The following is a 25,622-nucleotide window of genomic DNA, read 5'->3' as shown; positions in this document are numbered from 1 at the left end:
TTAAAAATTGAATAACAAAGGGACTGCCATTTATGTATTTTCATATTAAATATATGAAAGTAATACTATCATAAATCACATGCATATTAACATTAATCTGTTAAGATAATCTAGAAACTTGGAATTTAACCAGGGATTCCACTTTGAAGGGCTATTATTTGCTGGGCCAACCACAGAAATGGTGATAAGTGCTTAATTGATAAAGCTCCCAAAAAGTTTGAATCACAAAGGAGTAAGCAGATTAGACAATGTAGGTTATATAAATAAACAATACTAAATGGAGAATAAACACAGTTCAGTAAGGTTTATAGTTTTTGCAATGGAAGATTTACTTACTTTATGCCCTTGCATTTCATATTTTTCCTGAACTAAAGACTAGCAAATCTTTTAAAGATATTTCCAAATTATGAGCAAAGCAGTTACACGTTTCATTATTTGAATAATATATTAAGTATATTTTGTGATAGACAAATTTTTACATGGCTCATATCTAATCAGATCAAGACACTGATTTTCAAATGCTTACTCAACTGCTCCTCTGTCATTTAATGTTGGAATTATACCCCAGCCAACTAAAAAAAGGAATTCATTGTATGTCAAATCTAAAATTTTATCCTCTAAGTGTGTATTTGCAATGATACTAATAATGAGTAATCCTGGATGATAAATAGGAGTTAACGAATGGTGATTTTAATTAGTTATTTTGAAAATATCTTTTTTGTTGAATAAATTCAGTTGAACAAATAAGATGCAACTTAACTGAGTAAATGAGATCTTGATCACCTGAGTTATCTTAAAACCCCTATCATTTTAATGTGGGACTTCCACTTTGACTACATTCCTGAAAATTTGAATTTATAGCTGCAATATTCAGTAGAATTAAATAAGAAATATCTATCATAAAAACTTAATTTAAAGTGAAGGGATTAAGTAGATTTAATAAATCTGTCTAGCGATAATTTCTTTAGGGCATATAATTCTGAACAATATGTCTTTTTTTTAAAGATTTATTTATTTATTTGAAAGTCAGAGTTACACAGAGAGAGGAGAGGCTGAGAGAGAGGTCTTCCATCTGCTGGTTCATTCCCCAGATGGCCGCAAAGGACAGTGCTGCGCTGATCCGAAGCCAGGAGACAGGAGCTTCTTCCAGGTTTCCCACACAGATGCAGGGACCCAAGGAGTTGGGCCATATTCTACTGCTTTCCCAGGCCACAGCAGAGAGCTAGATTGGAAGTGGAGCAGCCAGGACTGGAACTGGCACCCACATGGGATGCCGGCATTTCAGGCCAGGGTGTTAACCCGCTGCGCTACAGCGCTGGCCCTGAACAATATGTCTTTATGCTTGAAATTTTTTCAACTATGTAAATACTTGTACAGTTCTCATATTTGTTTACAAATAACCAAAATACATAGCAACAGTTATACCACTGTTTGCCATCAAGTATTAGATTGCCTTTCTTTTAGAAATTTTCCTTCTTTCAGTACGTTGATACTTGTCCTAGGAAATCATTAGGCGCTCATCTGCATGTCTATTCATTTAGTTAGTCCTTGAATTATCTGACAATTCTCATTTTAAATAAAAAGGAAATGGGTTATAAGAAGATAAATTACTTTTACTTATCAGAGTTCACCAAAATTATGCTCTAAAGCTCAAAGACACTTTCGATTTATTACCTAGTGTGTAATTGAAGAACCTACATACATCTGGGAAATACCTTATACATACAACTCAGAATACCAAAGTAGAGAGACAGTAACTGACTGGATTTCCCTAGTGTGAAGTATGTTTCTTTCATGGAATGAGTGAAAAATCCCCCAACAACTTTTTGTTATTTTTATACCCCAATTCTATTAGAATTGGACTTTATTTCCCTCTACTGACAGGACAATTTACTTTCTGACATACTCATCTGTTTTGGAGATCTGTGTAGTGTCCAACAAAATACTACCATCTTAAATATAACAACACATCCATATATTAACGTCTTAGTGATATTTTCACATTGTTAACACTCAGATACCAGAAAAGAAGAGATTACTAAAACAAAACAAAACAACCTAGAACAGGTTGTTCTACTTGAGAGAAGAATGGGGAATGAAATAGCCCTTGGGATTAGAAAATATCTCATCTGAAGTCAATTTCTTGTTACTAGATCGTATGCAACAATTCTTACAAATATTTCCAGATATGTTATACCTAGTGTCATAAGAAGCATAAACATACTGAGTTTATGACTTTATAGCTTGATTATAAATCATTTGTAAGACAATTATAAACTGTGACGTCACTATACACACACTGTAATATAGGAAACAATTAGGTGTTTTAGTATAAAAAGAACTATGTTATCCACTCATTAAAACTGAGAACGTCTATGGCATCAGTAATCTCCCTATGCTCCAGTCATGAGTTGCCAAGGCTATGGAAGCCCTCTGAGTTCTCCGACTCTTATCTTGTTTAGACAAGGTCATAGTCAAAGTGGAGGTTCTCTCCTCCCTTCAGAGAAAGGTACCTCCTTCTTTGATGACCTGTTCTTTCCACTGGAATCTCACTCGCAGAGATCTTTTGCCAGAGTGTCTTGGCTTTCCATGCCTGAAATACTCTAATGAGCTTTTCAGCCAGCTCCAAATGCCTTTAGGGCAGATTCTGAGGCCAGAGTGCTATTTAGGACATCTGCCATTCTATGAGTCTGCTGAGTATCTCACTTCCCATGTTGGATCACTCTCCCCTTTATTTACTCCATCGGTTAGTGTTAGCAGGTACTAGACTTGTCTATGTGCTCCCTTTGACTCCCAGTCCCTCCACCATGACCAACTGTGAACTGAAACTGATCACCTGGAACAGTGAGATGGCATTGGTACATGCCACCTCGATGGGATTGAATTGGAATCCCCTGGTATGCTTCCAACTCCACCACTTGGGGCAAGTCAGCCTGAGCATGTCCCAAATTATACATCTCTTCCCTCTCCCATTCCCACCACCATGTTCAACAGGGATCACATTTCAGTTAATTTTCAACACTTAAGAATAACTGTGCATCAATTACAGATCTAAACCAGGAGTGTCAATTTGTAAAGTCAACAACAGGAGTCACTGTGCACTTACTCCTCATGTAGGATCTCTATCCTTAATGTGCTGTACATTGAGATTTAATGCTATAACGTGTACTCAAACAATATATTTCACTTTGTGTTTCTATGGGGGTGCAAACTGTTGAAATCCTTACTTAATGATCCTCTGTAAAAAAAAAAAAAGAAATTATCAATTCCCAACTTGGCTCTCACTGGGATTAAACATGACAATAGGTCTGCTCTGATTTCATCATCATTAAAAAAAATCATCTATTATTTTTCACTTTATGTTTCTGTGTGGGAGCAAACTGTTGAAATCCATACTTGATGTATACTAAGCTGATCTTCTGTATATTAAGATAATCAAAAATGAATCTTGATGTGAATGGAAGGGGAGAGGGAGTGGGAAAGGGGAGGGTTGTGGGTGGGAGGGACGTTATGGGGGGGAAGCCATTGTAATCCATAAGTCGTACTTTGGAAATTTATATGCATTAAATAAAAGTTAAAAAAAAAAAAAAACTGAGAACGTGTAGTCTTCCTAAATAGTAAACAGTTTCCATATTATATACTGGGTGGACATCTGGCCAAATGGTTAACTACAAGTGGATACTTGCGTTTGATCACCTGCTGGAACTCCTGACTTCAGCTTCCTGCTAATGTAAACATGAGGAAACAGAAGTGACAGCCTAACTGATTAGATTTCTGCAACCCACATGGGAGACCAGGATTTAGTTCCCAGCTCCCAGCTTTACCAGCCCAGTTACAGCCATTGTTGGCAGGGAGTGAACCAACCACCGGCGACTCTTTCTCTCTCTGCTTTTCAAATAAATAAAGAATATGTGTATAATAACTTGTTTTCTGTACAGTCTAATCTGAGTAGATGTTAAATCATTATTATTCTCATGGTAATATATAACTATAATTATATGCTGTTGATGTCATAAAATTTTTACATCAATGTTCCATGGTCTTTTGAAGTTAGTTTCTGGGGGACATTTGAAATAAAATAAAAACTCACATTTTACATTCCTTTTGGGAAATGGGCCCATGACTGCCCTGAGGCAATCGTTTGCTTAACTTTTTTCCTGCTTCTCTAGAAAGAGATCTCTGTCACAGCAGGTGATTTGAGTTTTGATTAAATGAACTGACAGACTTCTCCGAGCCTGATTCAGCATTTTAATGCATTGCAATAAATCTTTTGTAATTTGCTCCCATTTTTCTTCAAGATCAGCATCTTGATTTTAATGCTGGTAAAGCCACATCGCTACTACATGTAATTTTTCTACAGACTATTTTGAACCACACTATGAAGCATTTCACACTCATACGTGTTGGAAATATCAAGGTATACCACTGTATGTAAAAAGAGCTGTCCCTGATTTGAGTATTTTCAAGAAACAGTTTAGGTACATGGTACCCTTTTTCTTGAGGTATGTGAAGCTAATGATAATATAATTTTTCAGACTTATGAATAATGGCAAGATATTTAGTAACAAGGGCAGCACCATAGGAACCCCTTGCAAAGTGAGTTCCAAATGGTCCAAGAGTTTATGGATTAAATTTCAAACCTCATTAGTAGTATAAACAGCTTTTTGGCATTTACAGACACCTAGAAAAATGTCAGTTTTGATTTATTGATGTTCCAGCTTTAGCATCAAATATAATTGTCCTTTATTTAAAATGATAGACTAAAGGAATACTGATGAGAATTTTAATAAAAATGAAAATTGGAAAAATAGCTACATGAATGACTCAGACATAGGAAAGTGGAAGCCAGACCTTGAGGTTTTACAAAAGTAAGCATTACTGAGAAATGAGGCACACTTTAGATAGACTTGAGAACCCTGAAGTAGGAACTACATAACAAGTTGTTTTAATTGCTAATGCATTTGTATTAACAGGGCAATCTATGACAATTGTGATATCAATAATTCCTGAGATATGGTTAAGGAATAGACAAAGCAACAAGTGATGATATTGCTAGACAAATGGAGGTCCGGTAATTGTCTCAGTATCAAATTCTCATGTATAATGACTTTTGAAGGTTGAGGTTTATGAGAGCAGTTCATTATGTATTTCAAACAAAGCTCTATTTTCCTATTGTTCTTCCATCGACTCGAGTAGTAAGCACTACGGCTGAAATTGTGCCCAAGGGAACCCATGTCTACCAGTTGGTTAACCTTGTGACATTCCACTAAAAAGCACCAAGTTCTTTTGAAATACATAATTCATGAGCCTCTCTGATTGTTTAGCATTGATCAGCACTTGAATAAATTGAGTTGCTATCATATTAACATAAGTGGTAATGCTTTGCTTTGCTTTCTTTCTCTTCTCTCTCTCTCTTTCATTCTTTCTTTCTTTCCAGTTATCAATCAAGTTGTTCACAGATTTCTGTAGTTCCTAACACTGGAAGTCAGTTTAGAAGATAGCAGAGCCATGTATCCATCTGTAAAGTACATTCTTACAACTGTTTACATATTCCATTTAAATTCTCAGATTTGTCTGCAAGTATGGATTTGTTCTCAGACTTCTTGTCTTCTGTGTTGTCAGATATGTCTATCTTGGCATTTTTCAACTCTATAGATAATTATTCTCAAATGTAGGTAGGTTGATGTGGTTTTATAATTGCCCACTATGTCATCAGGCAAGGAAATGTAATTTGTGCACTCCAGGACCTGACAATGTAATGCACTGAAGACACCAGCCTTTCTAAAAGGAAATAAATGGATATAATAGTGACCTCCTCACATATGGGAAACTGTGACTATTGTGTGGCAAGAGAGTACATTTTCATCCCCACAGGCTGAAAAGTGAAAAGAGGAATCCATTTGTACTTTGGAAGGCAGCTATGTTCACTACCATACCACCAACACATGCAAGAATGTACTTTTATACATAGATACCTTTTCACTGTTTTTCTTTTTCAGTATAATTCGCACATTTTTAACCAGGTAACAATCTTAGTTAGAAAGAAAGCATTATTAAGTATAAGATGGTTTCATGTGGAGTTTGAAGTATACCATAAATTTATTACTGTGCTAATGTCAACTGGATAATATTTAAATGATCATTTCACATATGGATAAAGGGCTCCATAGTAATGGTAAGAATCCCACAGATGAAACTACTCTTATTCTTTTTTAAAAAAAATTTATTTATTTACTTGATAGGTAGAATTACAGACAGAGAGAGGGAGAGACAGAGAGAAAGGTCTTCCATCCACTGGTTCACTCCTTAAATGGCCACAAAGGCTGGAGCTGGGCCAATCTGAAGCCAGGTGCAAGGAAATTCTTCCAAGTCTCCCGCACTGGTGCAGGGGCCCAAGCAGTTGGACAGTCTTCTACTGCTCTCCCAGGCCATAGCAGAGAGCTGAATCAGAAGAAGAGCAGCCAGGACTCAATCCCATGCCTATATGGGGTGCTGCCACTGCAGACAGAGGCTTAGCCCACTACCCTTATTCTTGAGACAGGCATCCACTGCTGAAATTTGAATAGGAGGACATGCATATGGTACAACGGTTGAGTTGTGGTTTGGGATGCCTGCATCCCATATCTCCCAATTCCAGCTTCCTGCTAAGACACTTCCTGGGAGACAGGAGGTGACTCCTGAAGTGGTTGGGTCCTTGTCACTCACATGGGAGACCTGGATCGAGTTCCTAGCAGCTGGTTTCTGCCCTTCCCAGAGCCAGGTGTTGCTGTCATTCAGGATCTCATCCCATAGGATGAGAGATCACGGTCTATCTGTCTCTCTCTTCCCATTTTCTCAAATAAATACCATTTTCTTAAAAAAGTGAATAAGTACAAATATCTCATGATTTCATACCTAGTCACATACCTCTAGAAACTCATCCATGAGCACTCGGCACTTTTACAGGTTATTCTTCAGGAATATAGCTGCATGAAAAGCAGTAGCCTTGGAAAATTAGTTGCAGATTTACCATTAAAAATGGTAAATGTCTAGTAGAGCAGAAAACAGGCAAAGGATATCCTTTGATTCATCAGAGAAAATGACTCAATTTTCCAGTGGATCTTCATTTTTGAGACAAATTTATAGTGATATGATATAGATTAACCCCCTAAACATTTGAAAAAATCTTTTTTAACCAATATTTAAAATGTCAGCATTCCTCATTTAGTTGGCTTATTACCTGGCATAAATAATTTAATATGCATTTGCTTAAACTCATGGCTTCACTTTTGTCTTAAATCTACCTGTTCTGATTAAATGTAAATTATATATAAATATTTTATCTATAAACTTTCATTCCTTTCCCTCTACTCATATTTTTCTATTCCAAAATATTCAGTATATATTTTTGGTTAACATTTCATATATGTTAGTTTAAATAACTGAAAACATGGACAATAACATTTCATGAAGCTATTCCATTGAAAAACATTTGAATCATAAAATGAGATGATTAATCATTGTAGAATATTTATTTTATATATTATAAATAAGTTTGATTTTAAAACATTATCCTTTATTTAAAAATCTTTTAAAACATTTATTTATTTATTTGAAAGGCAGAATTATAGAGAGGCAGTGGCAGAGAGAGAGAGAGTGAGAGAGAGAGAGAGATCTTCCATCTGCTAGTTCACTCTCAAATGGCCGCAACAGCTGGAGCTGAGCCTCTCTGAAGCCAGGAGCCAGGAGCTTCTACTGGGTCTCCCACGCGGGTGCAGGGGCCCAAGGACTTGCGCCATCTTCTACTGCTTTCCCAGGCCACAGCAGAAAGGTGGATAGGAAGTGGAGCAGCCGGGACTCAAACCTGAGCTCATATGGGATGCCGGCACTGTTGGCAGCGGCTTAACCCACTATGCCATAGTATCAGCCCCTATTTAAAAATCTTGTAATGCCCTCTGACATGCAGATGGCACTCAGCTGTAATGACTTATCTCTATCTTTGAAAATATACAGTTATTTCTGAGTAGTTATGTCTCTCATTCTAAAGGAATGTACAAAAGATCAAGGTGTGCAAAAAAGTCTTACTCCCCCTCATATTACACCCTGAGACAATTTGAGATTCCTAGCATCCAACTGCTCTATCGTCTCCCTTGCTAGGCTGTCTGCCAATTGGGTGATTATACTTCCCAAGTCCCTAGTAATTCAGCATTTAAAACAGTTTGATTTTACAAACAGAATTCACCAGGACAATATGTTTTACCATCATGAATATCCTCTGGTTTTGGAAAAAAATAAGTTCACTGATTTTTATATGCTTGGAGAACATGTTCAAGTAAGTAACAGTAATTTCTAAAATCTAGAGGTTAAAAACATTAAAGTACTCCTTTAATTTAACTTATATGTTTACAATTTTCCCCATCTGATTATCAACACTTAAATTATGTGAAAGATACTTTATCCAAGAGCAAAACCCTTTTCTTGCAGTCTACATGGTAACATTTTCATTATTATCAAATAACGTAAATCAATAACTGATTTCAGTGGGGATGTCATCTAATGAAAATGCAAGACCAAACCCCAAGTTTGCATCCTCTCTTCCCATACTCCCCAATGACCACCACAGTGACACCTGCACCACAGAAATATTTCAACTGTCATCAGTGTTTTGACAAAGGATAACACTCTTTATTTTCTTTTGTCCACTAGTTTTTATGTTTTCCCCCTGCATTTCATGTCCTTTATTTGCCTCTTGCATTTTTCTTCTCTTGATAGTTTTATGAAAGGTTATTGTATCTGTCATCAGAATTCTATTCCTAATATTAAATATCTTTTTATTCTGCAGCAATATCTCCTGCTATTTTCCTCAGAATATTCTAGGTTGTTGTCTTGAGGGATATGCCCTGGACTAACCTACATCTTTTTATTTATATTTAATAAAATAAAAATATTTCATTATGATATGAGTGTGGCACATCCCAAAGGATCAAATGTGAATTTCACTCTCATACTGTAGTTTTTGTTGAATTTTTCATATAACAGTAACATCTTTTTCATGTCATGACTATAGTCCTAAACAAAGTCTCCTTCAAAGCTTAAAAGAGTGAGAAATCTTAAAACCAATTGAGTACATGGCGGTTCCTCATATCTATGTTTGAAATTAAAATCATCTATAATTTTAAGAGATGTGCCATTTTAAGCCTCATGTCCTTCTCATCATGGTAGTGACTGGGCTTTTTAATAATTAAATGTATACAACTAGTGAAATTGCTTCTGGATATTGACAAGTTAGAAATCTTCACATTGGTAAATCCTCCGTTTTCCTGGAAAAATCTTAAAAATGTTCTTTAAATGGCAACCAAGTTGACTCAGACTTACTTTCTCTATTCAATTTCCTGGACAAAGAGGATCATTGACTGCTTTTACCAACTATCATGCATATTTGTTTCAGGGAAAAAATCAAGATATTCTATATCTTTTGTCAAGTTATTGAAAGCAATATCTCAGTAAAAGAGATTGAAAATCCCAGAATCCTAGAGATTGTTGTTACAGAGGTTATCAAGAAGAAGATATTTCCTTTACACATATTTCAAAAGGAAAATAAGGTCGAATTGAAATATTGTTTAATATTTTCCATAATGCAAGTCAGTTTCTGGAAGATCAATCTTCATTCAAATTTAAGATAAGTAGGGAGTGTACACCTCATTCATAGATTGAAGAAGTGGAGATCCATTCTGAATGATATATGGAAGCTCCTTTAACCTTTATGAATCAATATACAGGGTACTTTGAACACATAGAACAGTACATTCACCTGCTCTAATGGAAAATATGTGAACAGATTGAATTAAGAGCTAAGTTTACAAATATTTTAGAGGACCCGGGGTGATGTGTTCGTGTGTGTTTACACACATATATGTACATGCACACACTGTGTCTGTATACACAATAGGATATTATGTATTTAATTATACAGTGTTCTTTGGAGTAACATCTAAGGAAAGTTGGAAATAAGGTGAACTTGATTCTTATGAAACTGCCAAACACAAGTCAATATCTACTAGACTGAGTCTGTTATCTTGTAGATAACATTTTAGTTAAAAAGAAGATATAAAATGTTGATAATTTGTTGACCTCTTTCTTTTATTTTGTTATTTTCTCTTCCCAGATTAGAAAGCAAAATTTTAAAAGTCCTCAGGGAAAAAGCAAGGACGTGCATTCCTTTCATTGAACCATTCCCCAACACCAATAAGTTTTCTTTATCCTTGTGATTTCCTCTAAGCCTCTACATCTCTGATGATTTTATATATTCATGCAGAAAATTTATTATTTAACAGAATTGATAGTTAATATACAAAGCTATAGATTATGATGATAGGCAAGAATGTGTTATGTAGCACCCCATAGAATTTTTTAAAGATAATGTGCATTTTCCGTGATGCCCAGGACTTGGTTCATCTTCCACTGCTCTCCCAGGCCACAGCAGAGAGCCAGATTGGAAGAAGAGCAGCCGGGACTAAAGCCGGTGCCCATATGCTATGCTGGTGCTTCAGGCCAGGGCTCTAACCAGCTGCGCCACAGAACCGGCCCCCACCCCCATAGAATTCTAAGACATGAATCTACATCTTATATATGTAAGCTATGTATATGTAGTTTATGGAAAAATCTCAGTCTTAATTTCACATTTCCTGAACATTTTTGAAGCCCTTTCCTCTGTGTGTTTGTGTGTGTGTGTGTATCTATTCAATTAAGTTAACCATAAAACATAGATGTTGAACAGAAAAAAATAATGTAGCAGATGATGACTCATTTGTGCTTGGGATTTACTTTTATCCTTCCTACATCAGCATTTCTTGACTCAACACCAATAAAGCAGTCAAAACTACATTTTATGTTTTGAAGTTATCTGATCAGAGCTGGACCACAGTGGGGTCAGCGTTGTGGTACAGTAGGTTAAGCCACTGCCTGTAACACCAGCTTCCAGTATGGACAGTGGTTGGAGTTCTGGCGGCTCTGCTTCCAATCTAACTCCCTGCTAATATGCTAAGGCAGCAGAGAATTGCCCAAATACTTGAGCCTTACAACCTTGCTCAGCCCCAGCCTTTGCTGCCATCTGGGAAGTGAGCCAGTAGATGGAAGACCCCTCTCCATCTCCATCTTCCTCTGGGTTGCTCTGCCTTTCAAACAAAATACATCTTTAAAAAATTGAGCACAGAAACTAAAGTGAGTTTAGATTTGATTCCAATGATAGATAGGTAAGCTCTCCATAAATGTGTTTCAATAGCAGTATGAATAGAATAAAGGACACTGTTGAGATACCATACATCTTCATTTCCATTTTGTTTTCACTAAACACTATAAGCTTTTATTTAAATTAAACAAGTATTAGATATTTAAACTAAAAGGCTAAGCTGAAACATCATGTTTGAATTTGCTCATCAATTTTTTCTTCCCTTGGGACATGATCGAGACTCTTATCTGAGGTTTAAGCTCAGGCGTGATTCTCGAAATGTCCTTAGTATTGCCAGAAATCCATGGGGCTGGCTGGCTGTGGCTGTCCAGTAAAGCTCCAAGTGCACTTTTTGAAATTTATCATGGAAAATGCATATGGATATTTGTATTCCTAAAAGCATAATGCCATGGCATATTGGCCCCATCAAGTATGTTTAGTAAGTACAGCCCTATAATTCTTATCTGTTTCACAAAAAACATCTCTAAAAACTGCTCTCCTATCTTCATCTTTTTTTAGAATCTTGGCTTCTTCTGTCACTTCTCTGTTAGAATTGTTCGTTCATAACTTGGCTCAGTAAGTGCTTTGTGTTGTTATTAATTCAATGTGTACAGCTGTTTAGAAACTTTAACTGAAAGTCTGTATATGTTTGGAAATGAATCCAATTAAGAAATATAAATGGCATTTCTTTCCAGCTTGGCAGAAACTGTGTGAGAGAAATTATTGCCAAAAGTTTATTGCTGTGTCTTCTTTTCAGTATGCCTCCTTCAAACTTCATGGCAGTAAATGCCGAAGAACCTCATGTATCAAACTTATAGCAAGCTGTGAGCCAGGTGTCTTCAATTGCAGGTCATATGCTGAGACACATTAATCATTTTAATCTTTTGAATAAAATTCCTGAAAATTGAGTAATCTTAACATCAATGAAACTATGGTTGCTTAGAAGTTATTTCTCCCAACTCCTGAATTCTGTTATACCTTCTGCCTGGAACAGCAATGGTGAAAGAATGAGGCACAGTTTTTGGCTCATGGAAGGCAGGTGAAACATGTTTTGAGTAAATTTAGTTTTAGCACTTTGAGAGCAGAGGCCAGAGCCATACTTTTGCAAAACACTCAACCACATAGTCTATTGCTATGCTTCCTGCTGTTATTCAGGGGAAATCTATTTGTATTTACAAGCTGAAAACTTGTTTAGGAACTTGTACTATTCTTGATAGTCATCAAACCAATTTTCTTGTTCACTATGGTATGTTATATAGGTGAAAAGAAGTGGCCTTCCATATAATTTATCTGAATATCAACTTCAAGTTTCAAGCCACCTAGAAATAATTCAAAGTCTGGTTAAAGAGCATAGATATAATAACACTTTCTACCGTATTGACAGGGCTAGTATTGACAGTATTGAACAGAATGTGTGGTTTGTATACTTTCTCTTAAGTGTGCTTTCAGATTTTTAATTTTTTAATTCACTTTAAGGTTTTGGATAGGTAATATATTTGAATCATTCAAACATCAAACCCATCTAACAAGATTTACATGCTTATGTATGTTTCCAGTTTATTTATGGAGATATAAGTACATATTCATAGGATGTGTCACAGTTGTTAAAAATGATTTCTTATAGTTGGATACTGGGAGTTATTTTCGATTTTAAATGCAAACAGTGCTGTAATGAAAAACTTTGTATATGTATCATTTATACATATTCCTAGAAGTGTGACTGTTGATCAAATGAGCATGGAATCAATTTATCTCATTCTAGAAAAATGTTACTATTCTTATTGGAATTACACCAAATTTAATATTAACTGAGAGAGTCATTAACTATGATGCTAAGCCTTCCTATCCAAGATTACATCATGCCTTTTCCTTCATTCCACTCTATTTTTGTGCCCTAAATTATTTTAAAGATATTTTTTAAGAACATTACTCATTTCTGGTGATGTTTATTCATAGAGGTTTTATCTTTTTATTGTTGCTATTGTAAATGCTCTTGCTCTCTTAGTGAAGTAATTATTGAAAATGTAGGAAATATTAATATATTGAGCAAAATCCTAAGTGGCCTACAGTATATTTTTATCAAATTTGTGCTAATATATGTTAACATTGAATGAACAGTTACTTTTCTTAGTAAGTTTATGGCACCTAGTATAGGACTGAGCATTCTGACTAACATATTATCATAAAAATTTCCTAATTAAGGAAATTAAAAAGAACCATTTTATCATTTAGTGATTTATCTCCTTTTAAAAATTCAACTACTGAATTAATTCTATAGTTAGCAAGATATCACTTACATTTGCTAAGCTCTTCTCTGGGATTTAGCTGTGTGACACCCTTTGATGTTAATGGGATCCATTGCCTAAATCTCCATGAGCAGCTTGGAAATTTAATATGTCTGTGAGGCAGTAATGTCATAGCTGCTGTATTTTTCAGATTTCTTTGTTCATTTCATTTCTTTATTTCATATATACATATATACACATTTATGTGCAATCATCATCATCATAATAATAAGCATTTTTCATCTTTAAATCACTTTTTAAAGGGTGACTCATGAAATCTAACACTTTTTTAAAGGAGGCAAATAATTTTGTCTTCTTTTGAGTTGAAGGACGCTAAGATACTGAGGTCAAATAATTCAAAAAATTAAATAAAAGGTGAATATTTGAACTGCACCCCTGTTGGCCACAGGCATAGACCAAGTCTGAAGGGAAAACCTGAAGCAGAAAATTAGTTAAAGAACCTTGAAATGGATAGAAACACTTTTGCTCTCAGCCACCTAGCCTACAAGTCAACCTGGATAGCCTTGGATTTGCTGTGATTATCCTACCACTTTATTTCTTTCCTAGTTCTTGTTGTACAATAAGAAAGATTCTCTCCAGTTTGCATTAATAGTGCAACTTCAAAACATTGCATGCATAAATGTCATTTCAAATATTTCATAATATAAATTTAGGTCAGCGGCACGGCTCACTTGGCTAATCCTCTACCTGCAGCGCCGGCACCCAGTGTTCTAGCCACCACGGTTGGGGCGCCGGAATCTGTCCCAGTTGCTCCTCTTCCAGTCCAGCTCTCTGTTGTGGCCCGGGAAGGCAGTGAAGGATGGCTCAAGTGCTTGGACCCTGCCCCTGCATGGGAGACCAGGAGGAAGCACCTGGCTCCTGGCTTCGGCGGTGCTGTGCGCGGGCCGTAGCAACCATTTGGGAGGTGAACCAAAGGAAAAGGAAGACCTCTCTGTCTCTCTCTCTCACTGTCTAACTCTGCCTGTCAAAACAAATTAAATATTTAGCATTATTATCGTTGTTTATAACAATTTTTATTCTAGAGAAGTTGGAAGTAGAAGTACTATTAACAATATAAGAAAATTTTTGTAGGAGGGAGACGATGGCATTCCAATTAAGAGATACAATTAATGCGTGGAACTACTAAAATATTATACTTAAGTAGGTAGATACATAAAGGTGATTATTATATGAATAACTTGCTACTACTAGTAACCAGTACAATATGCATAGGAAATCACTAGTCAAATTAATTTGTCAGTTTTATTTGATAGTTTATACAATGTTTTTGTGAGTAAACAATATGAATCAAAAGAAAAATGTAATTTTGATGTTAGGAAGCAGTATTTGACAAGTTCACAGTGAAAAGTACTTAATAATGAAAGAGTCTTGGGTGTTATTTATTTTATGAGCATCAAGTAGTCCAAGATCTGTATCAGAAAGTGTACCTGGTTGAAAATACAGATTTCCTCGAAATGTCTACATAAATATCCAAGGAAATATGTGATAAGCTTCACTGGTTCAATACTCCTTTTTCATATAATGCAATGGTAATAAAATTGCAAGTACATTCAGCTACCTTTCGCTTGTGATTCACTCAGGAGAAATTAACATTGTACGAAAAAAATAAAAGGAACTTAATGTTTCTAAGGCTGAATGTCTTGGAAAGACAATGCACTTTAAGTCACTGTGCATCAATTTTGATTACCAAGTAGGGAAATGAAATTAATTTTTAGTGGAGGCTTAGAAAAATATGAAACAGTGTCATACTGATGTTATTTTTCTGCAATGTTGAGTGGTACCTTCCATATTGCAACATAAAAACTGTCCCTCAATCTATCAATATGGATTAATGTTTCACCATAGTGGTATAAATATAACATAGAGTGTTCTGTTTCCCACTGTAATCTTTATCACAAAGCTTATTTTTCATAGAAAAACATAGGAGAAACTACTTTAAAAATGGGATTGCAATAATGGATCCATAAACATAAACTCATCCTTTGAACTATTAAGTGTCAACCTTGTTATACCATATGTTATTCTTTTTGGTTTTGAATATGCCATGGGAAGCAGGAATATAGAATTAAAATGCATATGTAATTATGGTTAGAATTAGCTAAAATTATGCCAAAACGTGGATTTATAAACACTGAATAGCATTATATACTAATATTTGATTATAATTAAAATTTTATAGTATTTTGAAGTTACCCTTTGAAGATCTGCTTATTGATTTAGATACAATATAATTCATCTATTAGCCAGTGGATCTATAATTCTTCTTTTTTTAAGATTTATATATTTATTTGAAAGTCAGAGTTACACAGAGAGAGAAGGAGAGGTAGAGAGAGAAAGGTCTTCATCTGCTGGTTCACTCCCCAATTGGCCGCAACAACCAGAGCTGTGCCAATCCAAAGCCAGGACCTAGGAGCTTCTTTCGGGTCTCCTGCACGGGTGCAGGGGCCCAAGGAGATGGGCCATCTTCTACTGCTTTCCCAGGCCATAGCAGAGAGCTGGATCAGAAGTGGAGCAGCCGGGAATCGAACCAGTGCCCATATGGGATGCCCGCACTGCAGGCAGCAGCTTACCCACTACGCCACAGCACTGGCCCCAGCTACAGTTCTTCTTAGCATTTAATCCTTTCTAAGAACTTCATAATTGGAATAGCTATTTTCATAGATTGATTAGTATCTAAATATAAATCAATCTTTTAAAGTACTCATTTTAAGTTTATACTTGAAAGCTTGTAGGTAAAACATTAGAAATGCTAAAAAAGTTTCATGAGTATGAAAATGAAGATACTTTTTTTTATTTAGGGTAATTCAGTTGGAATGAGTAAATCTCAGAATCTTCTGAAGAAAGAGAAAAATAAAATCTTAGGTTAAGATTCCACAGTACAACGGCCAGTATAGTCTAGTTACCTAAAAAAAAAAAAAAAAAAAAAAAAAAAAAAAAAAAAAAAAAAAAAAAAAAAAAAAAGAAGGGACATTTTGTATTTCAGAAGATATAATATTCCTGACAGCTCCAAATATCCTTTGCAGGGTCTCCTTTATTTTCTTAGTAAGACATCCAGGTAACCTTTATTAAAGTCGGTTAATCTGTAAATCCAGCCATCCCATGGGATACTCGGGGCCTTTGGTATCTCCACAAACAGCAAATATTTTCACTTTGGAGAGTTTCTAAATCCTTTGACTTCTTGGCAAAAGGAAGGTTATTATGAGTCTGACTTAGTTTATTCTGCATCAGTGATATTTTATTACTAGCATTCTCTGTAGGTTTGAAAAATATGAAAGTAAGCTCTATATTAGCCTTAAAATTTCTGAGCTGGATTTGAGTCACTTAGAGCTAAATTTAAAGAAAATTCTCCCTGCTTCAACTACTTTCTTTTTTTTTTCACGGAAAACTGGAATTATAAGTTTAATTTGGTGGAAAATTTTCTTGAAATCCACGCAGTTTTTTTTTTTTCCAACGAAACCTTGCTACTTTGTAAGCATGTGTTTTCCCAAAACACATGAGTTTTAAGAGTGACAGTAACAAAAAATGCTTAAAAATTTCATATCTCACCTTAATGCTTTTAGTTATTGATAAGAAGGGAGCTTTTTTCTTTTCTCATGAAAATGCTGCTCCTCTATTGCAAATTCTAATCATGTTAGCTGGATCTACTAGTCTCAAGACAAAATTTTGATGCCAATCAATGGAAGTAAATTTTCGCAACTTATACTCAATAATCTACCTATTTTCTTAATTTTAAGACAGCCATACAAGAAGGAGGAAATGCTTAAAAAGAAAAAAAAATCATAAATTTATCCACTTACCTTCAGTCACAGAATCAGTAAACTGAAAGATTCTTAGAACATGAAGTCGAAGAACATCGTTTTCAAAATGGAAGACTGAATTTAAGAATGATAACACAGTTTTCCCAAACACATATTTATTGACAAAATTGGGGTTAACACCATCTCAAAATCCCGCTCTCGTGCTCACTTCACTAAGCTCCGCTGATTATCACTCAGCCAATCATTACAGGGAATGTCAAAAACAGAAAAGGAATGGGAATACAAGTAATCTGTGCTTACATAGCTTAGAAATAAGGGAGATGACATCTCTGTAAGACCAGGGCAGGAAAGATGAGTGCTGTTTGTCCAGAAGACAGGTACATCATGCGAGGCTTGTATGACTGGGCGAGGATTGGCAAATGGCATAGGTGAAGTTGTGGTAAGAAAATAGTACATTACAGTTATCATAGTGTCATCCTCTTAAAATTTTAAAACATATCAGTTTGCCAGACTTTTAGCAATCAGTATTTTTTCTCAATGAAAATGCAAATGAATTAAAATATGGATGATATTATATAATTCCCACTTATGTCGCGTGTAATTTGAACAATATATTCATTTTTATATAAAGAGATTTATATTGTTCTCACATGTCATTTTGATATAATTGGTTTGGTTATATTATTTCTAAAAATTATTCCCTTCTCTCGTTTATTCCACTGTGATATTTCATTCATGAATTTAATTCAGTTTTACTAGGCTCTTAATAATGAGTTTGTAGGAAAGATGGTATTTGATCTTAATTTAATCATTTTTCAATTATTTAAAAACATATTTGACAGGCAGAGAGAGAGAGAGAGAGAGAAACAGAGGGGCTCAGAAAGACAGAGCTCCCATTAGCTGGTTCACTTGCCAAATGCCTGCGGCAACTGGGGTTGAGTTGGAATCTCGATTCCGGTCTCTCACCTGGCCAACAGGGACCCAAACTCTTGAACTATCACCTGCTGCCTCCAAAGTCTGCATTGACAGGAAGCTGAAATCAGGAGCTCATGCTGGGAATCAAATCCTGGCACTCCAATATGGGATGCAGGCCTCTGAACTAGCATGTTAACCACCAGGTCATACCCCACCCCTCAACTATTTTTTTTTAATCACGACATTTGAATACTAATTATACTTAATTATTAAAGGTGATTATTTGGAAACTTCTTGAAAAATTTCTCAGATTGTTTTAGTGTAAATTAATTAACTTTAAAGAAGATGATTATATTTTTGGTACAAGAGATTAACATCTGTGGAGAATATTTTTATCCAAAACATTTCTTTTATTGCTCCACTTCCCTACCCAAGAACATATAATGACACTTTTTAGCTTAATCAGACATTTAAAAACTATTTGCAGATCTTAAATATTTGAGGAAGGTCAGTGAGTATATGTGGGCTACATCTAGGGGAGGGAGTAGTACTCTTCCTTCAACCACAATGGTTACATTTTATCTATTTTTCATATTGTGGCTTTGGTACTTTTAAGTTTCCATTTAAAAGGAGAAGAGGTTTGTTAAAAAGTTATAATTTTCAGATTTTTTTTAAACTCCTTGCCTAAAGGAGAAGACTGTTACTCAAAGTTTTCAGCATCCTAATTAAATTTTCTGCTGCTTCTTCCTCTATGTAAACATGTTGTCAAATCCAAGCCTATTTCATATGCATTGTCCAAATCTACATTGTGAATTCTTGCTCACTGTCTTTGTGTATACTTTATACTAGAATCTTTTATTTTGTGGTCTCTACTCTCTTCCCTATCAAACATCACCTGTCCCTTCATTTTTAAAAATATTTAGAAAATTTTTAAGTGATGCCTAAAAATTATACAATTTTTGAGATACTGTTTTAGGATTCCATACATTTATGCACTATTTAAAAACAGATTATATTGGGTGGCACCGCTGCTCACTTGGCTAATCCTCCACCAGTACCCCGGGTTCCAGTCCCGGTTGGGGCGCCGAATTCTGTCCCGGCTGCTCCTCTTCCAGTCCAGCTCTCTGCTGTGGCCCGGGAGTGCAGTGGAGGATGGCCCAGGTCCTTGGGCCCTGCACCCGCATGAGAGACCAAGAGGAAGCACCTGGCTCCTGGCTTCGGATCGGTGCGGTGCACTGGCCAAAGCGGCAATTTGGGAGGTGAACCAATGGAAGGGAGACCTTTCTCTCAGTCTCTCTCTCTCTCTCTCACTGTCTAACTCTGCCTGTCAAAAAAAAAATATTATATTTATTTATTTGAAAGGCAGAGTTACAGGGAGAGAGGGAGAGAGAGGAAGAGGGAGAGAATGAATCAATCTGCTGATTCACTCTTCAAATGGCCGCAAAGGCCAGACTGAAGCCAGAAGCCTGGGATTCCATCTGGGGCTCTCACATGGGTGGCTGGGGCCCAAGTACTTGAGTCATCTTCTGATGCTTTCCCAGTAGCATTAGCAGGGAGCTGGATTGGAAGTGGAGCAGCTGAGATTCTAACTGGTGCCCATATGTGATGCCGGTGTTGGAGGCAGTGGCTTAAGCTGTTGTGCCACAATCCTGGCCCCGGATGTCTACTTTTTAATGTTAAAATCAGAGTAAATATATCTCTTCTCAAACACTTTTTGCCAAAGCTTTTGTCATTTCTTTATGATGAAAGTATTCAAAATCCTTTTGTCTAGCTTTTTTTAAAAGAAAAACATAAACTCCATTATCATTATCTTTAGTCACTCTACTGTGCAACAGAATACCAGACCTTCTTATTCTTATTCTTGGTACTCATTACTCAACTTTTTTTCCACTTCCCTCCCCTGGCTCTGTTAGTCAGAACTGTACTTTCGGTGTCTAGGAGATCACTTTTTTTATGACTGAACATATGACTGACATCATCTGATAGTGTTTTTCTGTTGTTGTCTTATTTTATTTAATATAAAGACCTGCAATTCTATACATGCTGCTGTCAATGATAAGATTTCATCCTTTTTATGGCTGAGTACTATTCCATTGTGTATATGTACCACATTTTCTGTATCCATTCGTTTGTAGATGGGAACTTAGGTTGTTTCCATTTATTGACAATTTTGATTAGTGCTGCTATAAATATAAAAGTACAGGTGTGTATCACACAGATTGGCTTTATTTCCCTTGGATATATACTCAGTAGTGGAAGCTCTGGGAAGCTAGCATATGCTAGCTTTATTTCTAGAATTTTGAGAAACCTCCATGCTTTTTTTCTACAATGGTTATATTAATTTACACTTCTACCAAGAGAATGCTAGGGTTCCTTTTTCGCCACATTATCACTAGCAATTGTTGTCTTTTGTCTTCTTTATAATAGCCAACCTCATAGAAATCAGGTTATATATTATATATTTATTCATTAATTTATATTTATATTCTATATTTTATATATTATATATGCTATATATTTATTTTGTATTTTCCTGGTGGTTAGTGATATTGAGCTTATTTTCATGTGGTTGTTGGTTATTTGAAAGATTCAAATAAATAAAATCAGAATGGAAAAGGGAGGCATTAAAGTTAAACTTCATCAATGGGGTCTTTTGAATCATAATACCTGGAAATGACCTCTCCACTAATTCATTCAACTCCAGTGTCAATTAGCACCCATTCTTATCACTAGTTTATACTGCAGTTGTCTTTTTAGACTACATCAAAATGATCTTATTTCAGCACTCAGTAAATGTGTTTTGATTGAAAAAATAAGTGAGGTGCTCATGGATCACAATTTTTAACAATAGTAATAAAGTAATTTTATTTGGCCAATTTCAAGCAGAAAGAAAGCAAGTAAATATATGGACCTGAATTTGTCTTATCTGTAAAATTAGGGTTCTTAATTTAATTTCCATGACTTCCTTCAGGCCATTCTTCTTACATTTTTAGATTTGTGACATGTAGAGTAAAAATTCTCAAAATATAATGCGATATTACACAAAAATTCTCCAGAATAATAAATACAGAAGATCTGTGTATACTCATGGAAGTTTTCTTTGAAATTTACTGTCTTATTTCTTCTTATGACGAGTGGGAAAGGTGATAGATTAACTTTTAGCTAAGTAAAGAAAATAAAAGTAACTTGAAAATCTAGAGGTTGATTTCGGTAGCAGTGGAAAGTCTTCCATGCATTAAACAGAGAAGAAAAAAAATGCCTCAGAAGTACATTTTAAGAGAGCTATATTCAATTTCACAGGAAAGATTCAACATCTCTGGTAACCCCTGGGTCCCTTCAATGTAGTGCTCTAATTTATACATCAAAGTGGAAACAAGCATGCTGAAACATAAGGCCTGAAGAAACAACTCAATGTTTCTATCGAAATGTAGTTCAGCAGTTACACAGTCCATGAAATGCTCATTAACAAGCTGAGGCAATATGCACTGAGTATACAGGTTCACCTTTGCATATTAATGAGCAATGTGTAATAACATTTATGGCTCTTGCTGCTCCACATGCAGGGAACATTGAGATTAGAGCTGGGCTATATAAATGTCAGATGGATTTATGATCATGCATACTGCTGTTTTAAAACAGTAGTCTCTTAACAGTCACAAATGTCCCATTTATATGCAGGTAGTTGGCACCTACCTTATTTCTTGAGCCACAGATTATTTTCGCTGTAGATTTTCAACCTACAATACAGATCTACCACCAACAGTTTTATGCCCTTCAGAAATAATGCAATTGTGGTTTTCCTGCTATAATAAGGTACATTATCCTAATATTTCATAAAAATCTTTCATTTAAAGGGGACAAAGATGTCAGAAAAAAATCAAGCTAACATGTAACTAAATAAGACTTAAGTGCTAAAATTAAAACATGGTCTTCTGCTTTATTAGCAAGATGAGATATCTTCAACATAAAATCTCCAAGCCCATAAGAAGGGAAGAATATACATTTTTATTCACTCATTTTAAAGCATTCCTAAAGACTTTAAAACCAGAAAACTCATCAACAAGTCCACTGTTTCCTCCATCTGTAGGAATTCTTCCTTGACAAGCCCACCCTCACAGTGCTCCTCCATGTGTGCTTTCAAATATGAATTACATATGTTTCTATTAAAATTAATGGTTCTCTAAACATTTTCTATGAGATTCTTCACATTCTAAAATTCATTGTATTTGTATATGCAAACTAAGCATCCATATTTATCAATTTGGTTGTAATGCAGTCTTGAGCTATCTAATAAATTACTTTTCTAAAACATCAAAGTGAAATGATAGAACCAGTCCTATCAACAGCAAATTACCTATATTTTTAAAATATAGTATTGGGCATAGATATTTCGCATTAGCCAAAAGTACTTTATTAGAATTTATAGAATATTATAAATATAAAGATAGATTTGTGAGAGGCCCTAATAATTTCATAATTTCCCTGAAAGTCAACTCATCAGTAACAGAGCCTAAGATTTTCCATGTTATTGTTGTTTGTCATTATTTCTATTATTTCCAAATAAACTGATTTATAGAACACCTATATTCAAGCCAGTTTGAACAGCTAACACATTTCTTGGCAAGTGCTGTGTGTTCTTAAATGCACGTTGAAATATAGCTACGCATTTGCCATTTAAATTTTACATTTATTAATCTGTGTGGTTAAATCACCTTTTAAATTTTTTGGTAAACTAAACGAGGCTTTGGAACAATGACATATTCGTCTTGTGCTTTTTGAGAAAAGTTATAACTTTGTGGTCTTGATACATATTGCCAGGTACATTAACATGATGTATCATAAAAGTTTCAAAATGCACTGTCAAGGTAGAACAAGACGAAAAGGGGGCAGAAAGTGTATACTGATATGCTTTTAAGATAATACAAAATGATCTCTATATCATCTATCGTATGTAATATGGTGTAAATGTGATGACTTGTAGAATGACATTGTTTTCCAACATTTCCAAGATATTGGGGTAAGCAAGGAGATAAGTGTAGTTAATATGAAGGTTAGGAGTGGGTACAATTTTATTATGGAAGAGATAAATTTAGATACTAATTATTAAATTCGTGTTTTGCACTTTTTGGTTATAAGGTTTCTATTTTTGTTGTGTCATTATAGTGTAAGAGTGATGCCTTTTAGACTCATGAATGGAAGCAGATCTCAACGCATTGCCCTTCATTCACTCTATGCTTTACCAGTTGGGCAACTTGTGGTTTCTGGAACATGAACAACATTGTCCTGTATCCCAAATTGGGGGCAAAGTTTTTTCTCACCTGAAATTCCTTCCCACCCTTCCAAATCTTTACGCCGTGCATATTGACCTGTGTGGCTTTTTTTCTTTGATACCAGACCAATTTTCTCTACCAAACACTCTTGATTTTTTTAAACCTAGAAAAATATCCTTACCCTTCTCTTATTTACTACAGTAAGTGGTTGCTGTTACTCAGTTGATTACAATCTAGTCATTTTTGAAAGCTATAATTTGTGGCCGGTGCTGTGGCGTAGCAGGTAATGCCGCCTCTTGCAGTGCCAGCATCCCATATGGGCACTGGTTCGAGCCCCAGCTGCTCCACTTCCAATCCAGCTCTCTGCTATGGCCTGGGAAAGTAGTAGAAGATTATCAAGTCCTTGGGTCTCTGCACCCACGTGGGAGACCTGAAGAAGCTCCTGGCTCCTGGCTTCTGATGGGCTCAGCTTCGGCCGTTGCAGCCATCTGGGGTGTGAACCAGTGGATGGAAGACCTCTCTTTCTCTGTCTCTGCCTCTCTGTAACTCTGCCTTTCAAATAAATAAATAAATCGTTAAAAAAAGAAAATTGTAATTTTAAAGTTGCAAGCTGCTGTGAGTAGGGTCCATACAATTTGCCATTTTCACAATACCTACTCAATCTGTAAATGTTGTAATTCCTTGCATCTCAGTGTTAGGGAACCATTTACCTTTTTTTTCTCTAAAATTTTTATTTTGGTATAATAATTTCCTATGGCACTAGATATCATCTAAATACTGATTAATATCCTTTGTCTCTAAACTTGTGTGTGTATTGTGTGTGTGTGTATATATATATATATATATATATACTTTCCGTTTGTACCGGCATAAGTCATAGGTATCTTGAATTTTACCGGCTTTTCTATTACATCAAACCTAGTTCAGTCTTCATCATCTTTATATCAATAAATGTGGCTAATATCAGCTTCGTTTCCATCTTAATTTCATCTACCGCAATCTCCATTCCATCTCTCAGCAAATATTGTTGATAGTACCTGAAAATCTGTCTTACTTGTCAGCTTCACTGACACACCTCAACCTGGCATTGCTCATTCACCAAACACTATCGTTTGAATCTCCTAAACGGTTACCCAACTTCTATTGTTGCATTTGTTTCAGTACCTTCTCAGAAAAGCTAGAGTGATGTAACAAAATAGAAATCATATTGTTATGGCTTTTCCTTGCATTTAGAATAAACCCAGATCTTTCCCATGATCTATAAGGTTCTATGAAACTTGTCTCTTATCTATGTCATTGACCTTATTTCATTTCACTATATTCCTTGCTGACTGTATATTCCAGGTGCATTGACCTTCATTTTTTTTTAAAAGATTTATTTATTTATTTGAAGGGCAGAGTTACAGAGAAGCAGAGGCAGAGGCAGAGAGAGAAATCTACCTGATGGTTCACTCCTCATATGGCCACAAGAGCTGGAGCTGAGCTGGTCCGAAACTCTAGCCAGGAGCTTCTTCAGGTCTCCCACATGGGTGCAGAGGCCCAAGCACTTGGGCCATCCTCCACTGCTTTCTTAGGCCACACAGAAAGCTGGGTTGGAAGTGGAGCAGCCTTGATTCGAACTGGCGGCCATATGGGATGCTGGCACCACAGGAGGAAGTTTAGCCTACTATGCCACAGTGCCAGCTTCTTGACCTTCATTTTTAATTGTATCAAATAAGACAAGCTCTTTCCAGCTTCAGGGTTTTTGCCTTTGCCATCTATTTGCCTAGGACACTGCCACCTCCACCTAACTTCTCATTCTTTAGGTTTCAGATTAAAAGTCACTTCCTCAGAATTGCTATTCAAAACACTGCTGTTAATCAGATTCTGTTAAAATATCTCATTCTTCTTTCCCTGTATTTCACGTGTTATATATTGTAATTAAGATGTACCCCAGTGATTATAAAATCAAGTTCTATAGGAACTAGGTGGATAAAAAAGATTGGTGCAATGGGCTTGGCATAAAACTGTATGAGTATGATGAGGATGAGAAAAGACACTCTAGATCTAAAAAGTACAATAAGTATTTAGTTTCAGGTTATTTGGGAGTACCACACTAATGTTGGAAGTAGTCCAAGATGTTCAAGGGAAATAGGGAATATGAATGTGAACATTCATATTTTTAATT

General features: G+C 35.6%; 1 protein-coding gene across 6 annotated transcripts in view; it reads left to right on the top strand.

Annotated features, from left to right (window-relative positions):
• PCDH11X (protocadherin 11 X-linked) overlaps positions 1 to 25,622 on the top strand; it is a 754,441-nt gene that overhangs the window by 260,163 nt on the left and 468,656 nt on the right. The window lies entirely within an intron of this gene.

This window comes from Oryctolagus cuniculus, chromosome X (assembly GCF_964237555.1).
Source record: "Oryctolagus cuniculus chromosome X, mOryCun1.1, whole genome shotgun sequence".
NCBI lineage: Eukaryota > Metazoa > Chordata > Mammalia > Lagomorpha > Leporidae > Oryctolagus > Oryctolagus cuniculus.
This window is presented reverse-complemented; position numbering and strand designations above follow the sequence as displayed.